The following is a 10946-nucleotide window of genomic DNA, read 5'->3' on the forward strand; positions in this document are numbered from 1 at the left end:
AAAATTATTAAACGATTTTTACATATATTTTGACATCTTTAGAAAATATTTGTATAATTGTATAGTTGTATATTTGTATAGTTTATAATAAATTATATATAAATTAAGAAATAAGATCCGACTGTGTAAATGTACAATACACATGTACATACAATAGAGAACGCTAATGAGCGGTCAAGTTAGATGTTATGAATATAATATACTCTTAATTTTAAATTTAATTGTCTCGGACGTGACTGTGTGCCGAAACGTTCGGATATTAATGACAATCGATCTGAGACGTTAATAATATAAATATGATGAGAAGTCGAAATCTTTCTATATATAAAATAACTGCCCCTAAATTAAACTTATTAAAGTATATAAATTATTATTGTATAATTAAATATAATTAACAAAATAAGAAAAAATGCACTTTTTCATAAAAAAATGTAAAACTCTAAAACAAATATGTGTAAAGGAAAAATATGTTTTAATATCATTAAGTTGATATTTCAAATAAAAGGAAAAATAGTTTAAGTGTCCACTGTCCAAAAAATTTAGTTATTTAAAAACCTGAAGTTTTTTTTTAATGGCATGAATGGAAGGTTATAAATGGAAGATATATTGCATTTATGTATGAAACAATTTATTTTATTGCATTTTATATTATTGTTATTGTATTAAAAAACTTATAATTTATTAGAAAAATGTTCTTTATAATATTACAGACAACATTGTGCGTGCGTGTGTTGTGTGTGTAATATTACAGACAACATTTAATATAAGGGTGCCAAAAACTATCGTGTTTATTAAAAATTAATATGTTAATCTAGGATTAAATTCTTTTTTTAATAATTTGCGAAATATTCCCGCAATACAAACAAGAATTAGTTAAAAATAAAAAAAAATAAAAATTTTGTAGGTACAAAAATGTACACTCACAATGGTCATTTATGACTTAGAGGTGAACTTCGGGGTTATTCTAGTTAAAGAATACGCATGCATTGAAGCTAGCACAAAACTTGTTCTCTAGATGCCAAGCTTTTTTTAGGAAGAGAAAAGAGATCGGAATTTGATCAAGTGCTCTTATAATATTTCAAAGAAAAGAATTGAATGACTCAGAACATGAATGATCCAAAAATATGTATTAAGAGTTAAAAGATGTTTTAAATCTTGGAATTATATATTGCAAAAAATTATACAATAAAACATACCATAAATGTGCAGGAAAATGTGCATAAAGCAATGAAATGTACAGAAACCAAAAAAAGATGTGTTAAGTGTTTAACAGTCGGATATACAATCTGAAGATAAACAATAAAATGAATATGACGCTCTTAGTCCGGATTGTCCAACATTTAAGAAGGCATTGCAAGAGGAGAAGAAGAGAGTCAACTGGGAGGATGCTAAGAAACAAAAGGAAGCGAAGCTAATATACGAATGCACAGGACTATACCCAGTTTTATAGAGGAATTTGGGTTCCGGATGAACAACTTTGAGACAAATTTTTGCCTAAACTTTTAAGGTATTAAAAGAGAATAAAAAATTCCATAAGTCTAACTTTATAAGAGAGGTTTCCTGAGTGCTAAAACTATTCAAAGTTTGCTATTATGATTATACCATATATTACTAGTCTTATTCAATTTCTTTGCGACCAGGCCTCTTCGGCGGTAATGAATTGTTGTCAAAAATATTGAAGTAATATCTAAAATGTATTTGGTACAGTTTATTAATCCGGCTGAGTTCCTAGTCGCGATTCATGCCGTCATGTCACAGAAATTCGGATTTGCTTGTAATGACAACGATGACTTTGGAGTTCGTCCTGGGAAGGGGAAGATAAACAAGCGATGAATGTACCAATCGGGGTAAACCGGGATCACCCTGAAGCAGCTACTAGTCGCGATAAGATCCACTGTGGGCAATATTTAAAAAACCAGTCGCGTAAATATTTGGCTGGGGAAGTGTTGGATTTCTTAGAACAAGAGCCTAGTAGTTTCACAAGAGTAGCTCCATTCAACACATTTAAATATATATCATTCCTGTCGGTATCATTATAAAAAAAACATAATGAAACGAAAGATGGAAACATTACAGTTAAAAATACTGAACTGCTTTTTCAAATCAATTAAAATCTTTTGTTTCATACTTTGAGTGTTTCTCTCTCTCTCTCTTCTCTCTCTCTCTCTCTTCTCTCTCTCTCTCTCTCTCTCTCTTTCTCTCTCCATCGATCAATATATATTAATATATTTATAACTATTCATTTAGAATCGAAAAAAGATTTTAGTTGTCTTCGTCAAGATTGAACATATTCCAGATACTAGATGATTCAAGAAATTGAATAAAATCAGTCCTACATGGTACACAATACATGGTGATAATAATGAACTTTGAACAGCTGTAGCACTCAAGAGACTCATTTTACAAAGCATATGGAATTTTTTTAATCCTTTTTTTATGCTCTACAATCCTAGTTAGGTCTCAATATTGTTCAGCCGGCATAGTTGATAGCGCATAAGGACGAGATACAATATAATATCAGATTATAAAGAAAATTAATCCTGCGACCATTGTCGGAAATTAATACAATAGCTAAAATTGAAGATGGTGAAGTAAATGTGCGGGCTTATAGCATGCTTAGATGTGATGCCGAAAATAGGAGTACAGAAGGAGTGGCTCTTTATGTACGAAATGATTAAATATGATATAATATTGGCAAGAAAATATCGAACTACCGATATATTACAATAGAAGTAAAAGAGAAATTGTATAAAAGTGTGATGGTAGTGTATCATTTACCAAGTATCACACAGTGAATTTAGATTATTGAATGATAATAGAAGAATTAATATTAAGAGAATGTATAATATTAAGTGATTTTAATATAGATAACTCGATAAACTATACTCGACGAAATACAAGTTGCAATCGACAATGTTGAGTTTAAGAATGAAATAATATGTGGATAGGCTAACGAGAATTACGAAGGATAGTCAAATAATTATAGATTTAGTTTTGCTAATAATAAATTACAAGTACAAGTAATTCATAAGTCTAAAATAACCGATGCTAAAAATTGAATTAAATGCAAGTAACTGAGAATAAGTTTTAGGTTACAGAAAATGAATTTTAAAATTCCCTGACTTTTCCAGGTTTTCCAGATAAAAATGGAAAATTTTTCATGTAATTTTTTCATTTCTATATAAAATATGTAAATTTTAACATTTAGACTTAAAGATTGAGGAAAATTATATTATTAAAAACGCAAAAAAAGTATAGTAAAATTTTGGATGCGCATTCAAGCCAACAAAAAATAAATTAGTTTTGAAAAAAAAAGAATATAGTTACGACGATGAAGAGGAATCAAATAAAAACTGAATAAAATATAAATTTGAATTATATTCTTGAAGCTTTCTATATAAAGATTATGCGTTTCGCGGGTTTCCTCCGTATCCATTCTTGGAATGCCAACGTTTCATGAACTTTGCAATTCACTTCATTAGGGCGAGGATCAATCTGATACTGAGCTGTTCATCCGAGTCGTTCCTTTTATATTATCCTACTTGTTGCAGTGGTGGGAGGGGGGGGAGGAAAGAAGAGAATTGTGGGTGGATGGGAGGGGGGAGAGAATTGATCAGTCTTCAATAATCTGATGAAATGGATTGCAAGGAAACGTTGACATTCCAAGAATGATCTGGATATGGAGGAAACTCGCGAAACGCATAATCTTTATATAAATTTGAATTATTTTGTTAAAATAATTTAAAGTGCGTAAGTTTTGAACTGTAAACGTCAGGTATAATATTTAAAAAATTATAATAATTATTTGGAATAGGAATAATTTAAGGAAATTATGAGCAAATTTCGAAATTCCAGACTTTTTTATATTTTCCTCTGACTTTTTCCAGTTTTCCAGGTCTATCTATGATCTGATTTAAAGGATTTTACGCTAGAAATTATAACGGTTTAACGTAGATCAATTTATTAGATTAGTAGGAAATAAATTACAACGAAATCAAGATTTACATCTCAATGTAAATATAAGAGCACAAAATTTGTTAACAATATAATAGATGCGCTAGATACTACCTAAGAAGAAATTCCGAAAATATGGGAGAAAAAAAAGTAGTTTTCAGATGAGATAAGAAAGGCAACTGCTAGAAGAGATGTGGCGTACAGAAATTATATGACGATACGGAGTATAAATGGCTACAGTTTAAAATTGAAAGAAATGTAATAGTCAAATTAATTAAGATAAAGAAAAAAAGAGTATTATAAAAATATGATAGATCTAAATAGAGAAAATCTCACAGCTATGTGAAAAGAAAAGAAGTAATCAATCGGTTACAGGAGTAGAGAATACAATTTTGAAATATTAGATAACATTAAAGAATGCAACAGAGCATAATATATATATTACATATAGAATATTAGTAATATAGTAAATTTGATAAATGAAGAAAGTAAATCTGAAAAACGTATAAATAATTTGTATAATATAATTAATAATAGAGGAACTATAGATTTGATCGTCACAAAGCAAAATTAGAAGAAATTGTTATGGGATTATCAAGAAAGAAAGGTAATGAAGGTAAATGAAGGAATAATTAGTGACATATTAAAAACAGCATTTAATATAATAAAAAACGGGTTTATCGATATAATAAACAGCTCTTTAAGGGGAGCTATCTAGAAGAATGGAAAACATTTACGATAATATTGATCCCAAAAATAGAAAAACCTAAAAAAGCAAGTGAATATAGGCTTATTAATGTACTACTAATATTTCAGCAAGTATTAGGAGATAGTTATAAAAAGACAGAGTCTTTTTGAAAAACAACTATATTATAACAGACTACTAATCGGATTTTAGAAGATAGTGCTCGAGACAGCGATTCGAAACATTATAGAGCGGAAAGTAATAGTGAATGAAAAATGGTAGGGGTAATTTTTATGGATTTTAAACGAGCATTTGAAACAATATAAGGGAAGATTATTAGAGAAATCGTATCAGTATGAAATTAGAGGTATAGTTTTAGAATGGTTAAGGTCATATCTGGAAAATAGAATACAGCAGGTCCGATCCAATAATAAATATTCAAAATTATTGTCCACAGAAGTATCACGCTCTGTTTTAAATTCCGTTGTCATTCATAATTTATATAAATGTTATGGTCAAAAGTCCAGAAGAATGTAGTATAAAAATGTTTGCAGACGATACGCTAATATACTGAAGAAAGTAGTGCGGAGTTAGAAAATAAAATGATAGTATGGTATTTAGCATAGTAAAAAAATGAATGAACATAAATAAATAAAAGTTAAATGCAAGGAAAATTTATGATAGTCAGAAATATAAGGAAAAAGCTGAGTGGTAATATTATGTTAAAAAATATAAGATCGTATATGTGTGATAACACAAATTTATAGAAATCAAAGTCTTAAACGGTCTAGCTGGATCTTAAATGCTTGTATGATTAAAATGTTCGGATTTAGGTGGAGCTATAATAGAATATGTAGAAACAATGAAGTATCTAAGTATAATCATTGATGACAAACTTTAAATACTACTGTAATTATATGCTAGGGAAAATAGGGAAAATAGGAAGAACGAGTTTTTTTAATAAATAATTTTTTTAATAGATAATTTTATTAATAGATAATTATACTAGTTTACATATATAAGATTAGATGTATTGTATATAAAACAATCATAGCACTTCATTTTGAATATTGTGTAATGCTGTTGATTGATATAGAAGAAGAGAAATGCAACTGAGCAAATTACAAAAAGTATAAAACCGAACTATGAGTCATAATGCAACAGATACACCAAAAGTGGAACACATGCAGCAAGTGCGCTGCAGTTTATGTACATAAAACAAAAGCTTTATTATAATGTGTGTACTTTTATTTATAAGATCCTAAATAACATTATGCCAAAGCAATTAAGAAATAAGTTAGACATTGTGGAAATTGAGAGCGAAAGATAAATGCAGCAGGCCGGGAAAATTCTAATAAAATTTCGCAAAAACGAAAAGAGCATATTTTATGTAAGAGTATGTTTTACGAAGGAGAAAAATGAATAATGCCTTACCGTATAAAGTATGAAAGCAATATTGAGTCAATAAAAAGAGTATTAAAAGAGTATTAAAAGAATGTATGTATAATATTTAATGTTATTTTATCTAATTATATATTATATAATTATATATTATATAATATAAATTTAAGATTATGTATTGTTTGTATAATTTTAATAAATTTTTTAAATAGCTAATAATATGAAAAGCTAATAAATATTCATCCCCGCCACATTCTTTTTTTCCCTTTCTTCCTTCGTTTCTCTCTCTCTCTCTCTCTCTCCTCCCCCCTTACTCTTTCACCCTCTTATCCGTTTTTATCTCAGGGTTCAAAATTAAATGTTGAAAAAATACTATCATCTCACTTTAGATATTATCCTAGAAAGAAAAATGCCATCTAATTTAATATTACTTGTACCTGTTTGTATTGTTTTTTTCATTTCGTTTGTATCTTTAAGGGGGTGATTATACCGAAATAAAGATAAAAGCTAACTTCGTTTCTGAAGATTTTTTTCGTAAATAAGTTTGTAATTTCAGTGCTATTTCAGATTGAAATAAGTACAATCGATTTCGAAATATTATCTGCTTACAGATTTTAAGTATCTCAAAATAGAGTAGCATTTTTTCTATTATATTTTTGAACTTTTTAAGGTAAGTTCTATTCTTACGAAAAGAAAACTAGCTAAAACAATCTAGCTTAATTTAATGATCATTATAAAGATTTTTATTCTTAAAGTTGAGTGCCAGGTTTACATATTCTCTTTCGAAAATAAATAATATTAAATTAAATTAAATTGCTTTTCGATATCTTTAAGAATGGCCGACTTGCCCTCTTGATGAATTTCTGAATTTTTGAACAGTACAGTATCTCAGAAGCCTTTGAGATATTAGATGTACAACTTTGCTTCCGCCGTTTTCCTATAGATGGCTTTAGCGATAAGTGGTGGTCGAAATAAATAGATAATAGACGTCAATACAATAAACTTGGGCATCTGTCAACATAATCCCATAGAAACATTAGTCGATTTGTGTCTGCATCATAAAGTTATTCTCGATTGAAAATGTCAGTTTACGAGCCAAATTCTCGTCATTTGCGAGAGGTTTTAATTTTTTGCTTCAATGAAGAAATCTGCGGCTGAGGCTCATCGAATGCTCTCAAATACTTATGGTGAGGCCGCTATTAGTGAAAGAACGTGTCGTGAGTGGTTTCAACGCTTCGAGAAGAACGGTGATTTTGACGTCCAAGGTCATGCTCTGTATTTGGTGGGACCAGCTCGGCGTAGTGTATTATGAACTGTTAAAACCGACTGAAACAATCACAGGCGATCGGTATCGAACGCAATTGATGCGTTTGAGCCGAGCATTGAAAGACAATACAACGACAGACACGATAAAGTGATTTTGCAGCATGACAATGCAGCTCGACCCCATGTTGCGAAAGTGGTCAAGACATACTTGGAAACGTTGAAATGAGAAGTCCTACCCCACCCGCCGTATTCTTCAGACGTTGCTCTCTCTGACTATCACTTGTTTCGATCAATGGCACACGGCCTGGCTGACCAGCACTTCCGGTCTTATGAAGAAGTAAAAAATTGAATCGATTCGTGGATAGCCTCAAAAGATGACCAGTTTTTTCGATGCGGGATTCGTACGCTACCCGAAAGATGGGAGAAAGTAGTGGCCAGCGATGGACAATACTTTGAATCATAAATGTATAACCAGTTTTTTACAATAAAGCCTCAAATTTCGGAAAAAACGGCGGAAGCAAAGTTGTACACCTAATATAAATCAAAATAAAAAAGGTACAAAGGAATATAAACGATCCTCTTTCGAATGACATAAACGTAATTAAAAAATCATAAAGTTGCGCGCTGATTATTTTCTATAATTCATTAATTTTTTTACTGTTTGAAGTACTAATGATCGGTACAAACAGGTACAAATACAGGTACGAAATACAAATGGCCGGTGAGAAGTTGGCATCCTATTTTGATAAATCCAAAATTTTATACACAGTTCTGTTTGCACTACAGTTACTGCTAGATTTTAAGTTCCGCTGATTTAGCTGAAACAAGAATTTTTTTTTAATGGGGTGCCAATTTCGCGTAAAACATCCCAAGTATCGCAAAAATTAATTTTTATTACGAAATTCTCGAAGAGTTCTATAGTTCCTGATAAATATTAACAATAGTTCTGGTCCTTAAATATTTAAAAATTACCGAGCCCATTAGATTAAATATTTAAAAATAAATATTTAATCTAATGGGCTCGGTAAAATAACGACTTATTTAAAATAAAAAATATAAAATAAGTTTCAGAAACTTATTTAAAATATAAAGTACATATAAAGTAAATATCGTACAAGTCAATAAAGTAATTGTTATGAAATGTATGTATTTGAAAAAAATAAAATATAAAATAGGTTCCAAAAAATTATTCAAAATACAAAATCGATAAAAAACTGATACAAGTTATTTATTGATATTATTATTATTGTTTGATATTATTATTTAAAATAAAAAAACATAAAATATTTAAAATTAAAACATAACATAAGTTCCAAAAACTTATTATATTTAAAATATTAAATAAGAAATAGGTCAGAAGTTATTTAAAATAATAAATACTAACGTTTAAATTTTTTCTTTATTTAAAATACATATTTTAAATAAATTTATTTGAAATAAGACCCTGGCACGGGGTTGAAACTGACAGTTTTTTTCGACCGCGTAAAAGTCAATGAAAATAATTTCATTTTTTGATTCTTCTAACGTCAATAAAGAGTCAAATTTTGTAACAAAGAATCATTTTAATTTTCAAAACAAAGTTTTTTTCATTTTCTCTTGACTTCGTGTGTTTGTTCATATCTAATATGTAACAAATATAATATAGAAAAAATTCTAAAAACGCAGTGAAATATAAAAGATAAAATTCCTAAGAATATGCAGATTTGACACCTTAAATTTCAAAAAAGTTTATCTTCATCATGAAATTCTCGAAAAGTTCTACAGTTCCTGATAGGTTTTAGCAACAGTTTCGGCCTCTAAGTATTTTTCAATCAGAGCTGGCATCACACCACAAGAATAAATTATAATATTATGTAACAGTCAGTTCCCGCCGATTTTTTTGCTATTTTCTTATAATTCTGCAATAAGTTCCAAACGTTTTCGATGAGTCTTAAAGTTCTTGCTCTTAACTCTCCATTGATAAAATGAACTTTTAGAATGTGGATTCCAAAATGGAATCGATCTGACCTCATTTTTCATCTAATTAATGTACAAAATGAAAGAAAAGGCATTCAGATTCTCACCTGAATGCTCCTTGGATGTCATGCCTAACGTATGATAAACAAGGTTGAAAGCTTGAATGGAAATCTGAAGCCAGCAAAATTTCTCAGCAAAAATAAACGAGTCGTGGAGTCATTTTTATTCTAATCTTATCAACGGAAGGTTAAGTATTATTAAATAATTTTTTTAATCTGACTGCTAATAGCACACTTTTGATAAGTATGCGATGCCGATAGTTTTTGATAGTTCTTGTAGCGGCTGTTTTAAAAATAGGAATTCCGATTTTAAAAAATTAGAAAGCGTTGGAACTATTGCAGAACTATCGGAAAAAGTCGGCTGGAACTGGCTGTTCCGTGACTTTACTTTTGTAATGAAATACCCTTTTTAAAAGGGCAATAAAGGATATAGCGCAAAAAATGGCGCATATAAATCTTGTATATTTGATTTTCGGAATAGAGTATTATTAATACGTGGAGGGGGGGGGGGAAGAGAGAATTCCTGAAAGTAATTCCTGAAAATTTAGGATATAGCACAAAGGTTCAGTTTTATTGAAATGATAGAAAAATGGAAAATTATTTTCTGAAAATTTAATATATGGTTTAATATATGTATTGTATATCACTAAAGCAATTTTCAAGAAGTCTAAGAATTTAAAAAGTTATGCAACCTTTTCTGGGACAGCGCACAAATAAAAAAACTTGAACGATATAACAGCTCAAGGCTGAACGTTGTAAAACTTATTCGATCTATTTAAGATCACTGACTATTCAGCTGAGCCTATTCAGATCCACTATAGAAACAAAATTTTTTTGGCTAAACAAAATGAATGTATATTTTTTTCTTTTAGCGTATAAGTAATGCATTATCATATACAATATTTTATTCATTACAGTTATTATTTTAGTTAAGTGAAGGGAACAGTTATGAGTAGTTACATGATTTTCAATATTGATAATGTATATTAACACACAGCCAATGTATATGTCTAAAATATCCTATCTTTCACTTATTTTGTATCTAACTAAAGATAGTTTTTTTCGACCGCGCAAAAGTCAACAAAAATAAAAATTATTTTATTTTTTGATTCTTAATAAAGAACTCTTCTTCAATAAAGAGTCAAATTTTATAACAAAAAATTATTTTGACTTTCAAGACTTTCAAAATAAAAAGTTCATTTTCTCTTGACTTAGTGTGTTTCTTGGTAATAGATATGTAACAAAGATAATGTAGAGAAAACGCTAAAAACGCAGAAATATAAAAGATAAAATTCCTAAGAATATGCAGATTTGATTATAATATTTACTTAATATTGACTCGATCATTATTATATTGCGTATAAAAATGATCGACTGCGGTATCAAAGCGTGATTAGAATATGCAATGAAATTTCAGAAAAGCATAATCTATAATCAAGATAGTTGCAAGTAAGTTATGCCGATGGGCAATGTTTGACATTTCATCGTAACGGCCAGACATTAATTGGATGTTATTGCGTTTCAATGAATGCAGACGCTAGGAACGGGAACAATGCAATAGACATAGTTACCTTCGTTCCTCGAGGAATTCAATGCTATGCATGTGTGTCATATATATATATATA

General features: G+C 29.3%; 1 protein-coding gene across 2 annotated transcripts in view; it reads left to right on the forward strand.

Moving 5' to 3' along the window:
• The window catches only part of LOC108690199 (TOX high mobility group box family member 4-like), a 265219-nt gene that overhangs the window by 69584 nt on the left and 184689 nt on the right, over window positions 1–10946 (forward strand). The window lies entirely within an intron of this gene.

Source organism: Atta colombica, unplaced genomic scaffold (genome assembly GCF_001594045.1).
Source record: "Atta colombica isolate Treedump-2 unplaced genomic scaffold, Acol1.0 scaffold3, whole genome shotgun sequence".
NCBI classification, from domain to species: domain Eukaryota; kingdom Metazoa; phylum Arthropoda; class Insecta; order Hymenoptera; family Formicidae; genus Atta; species Atta colombica.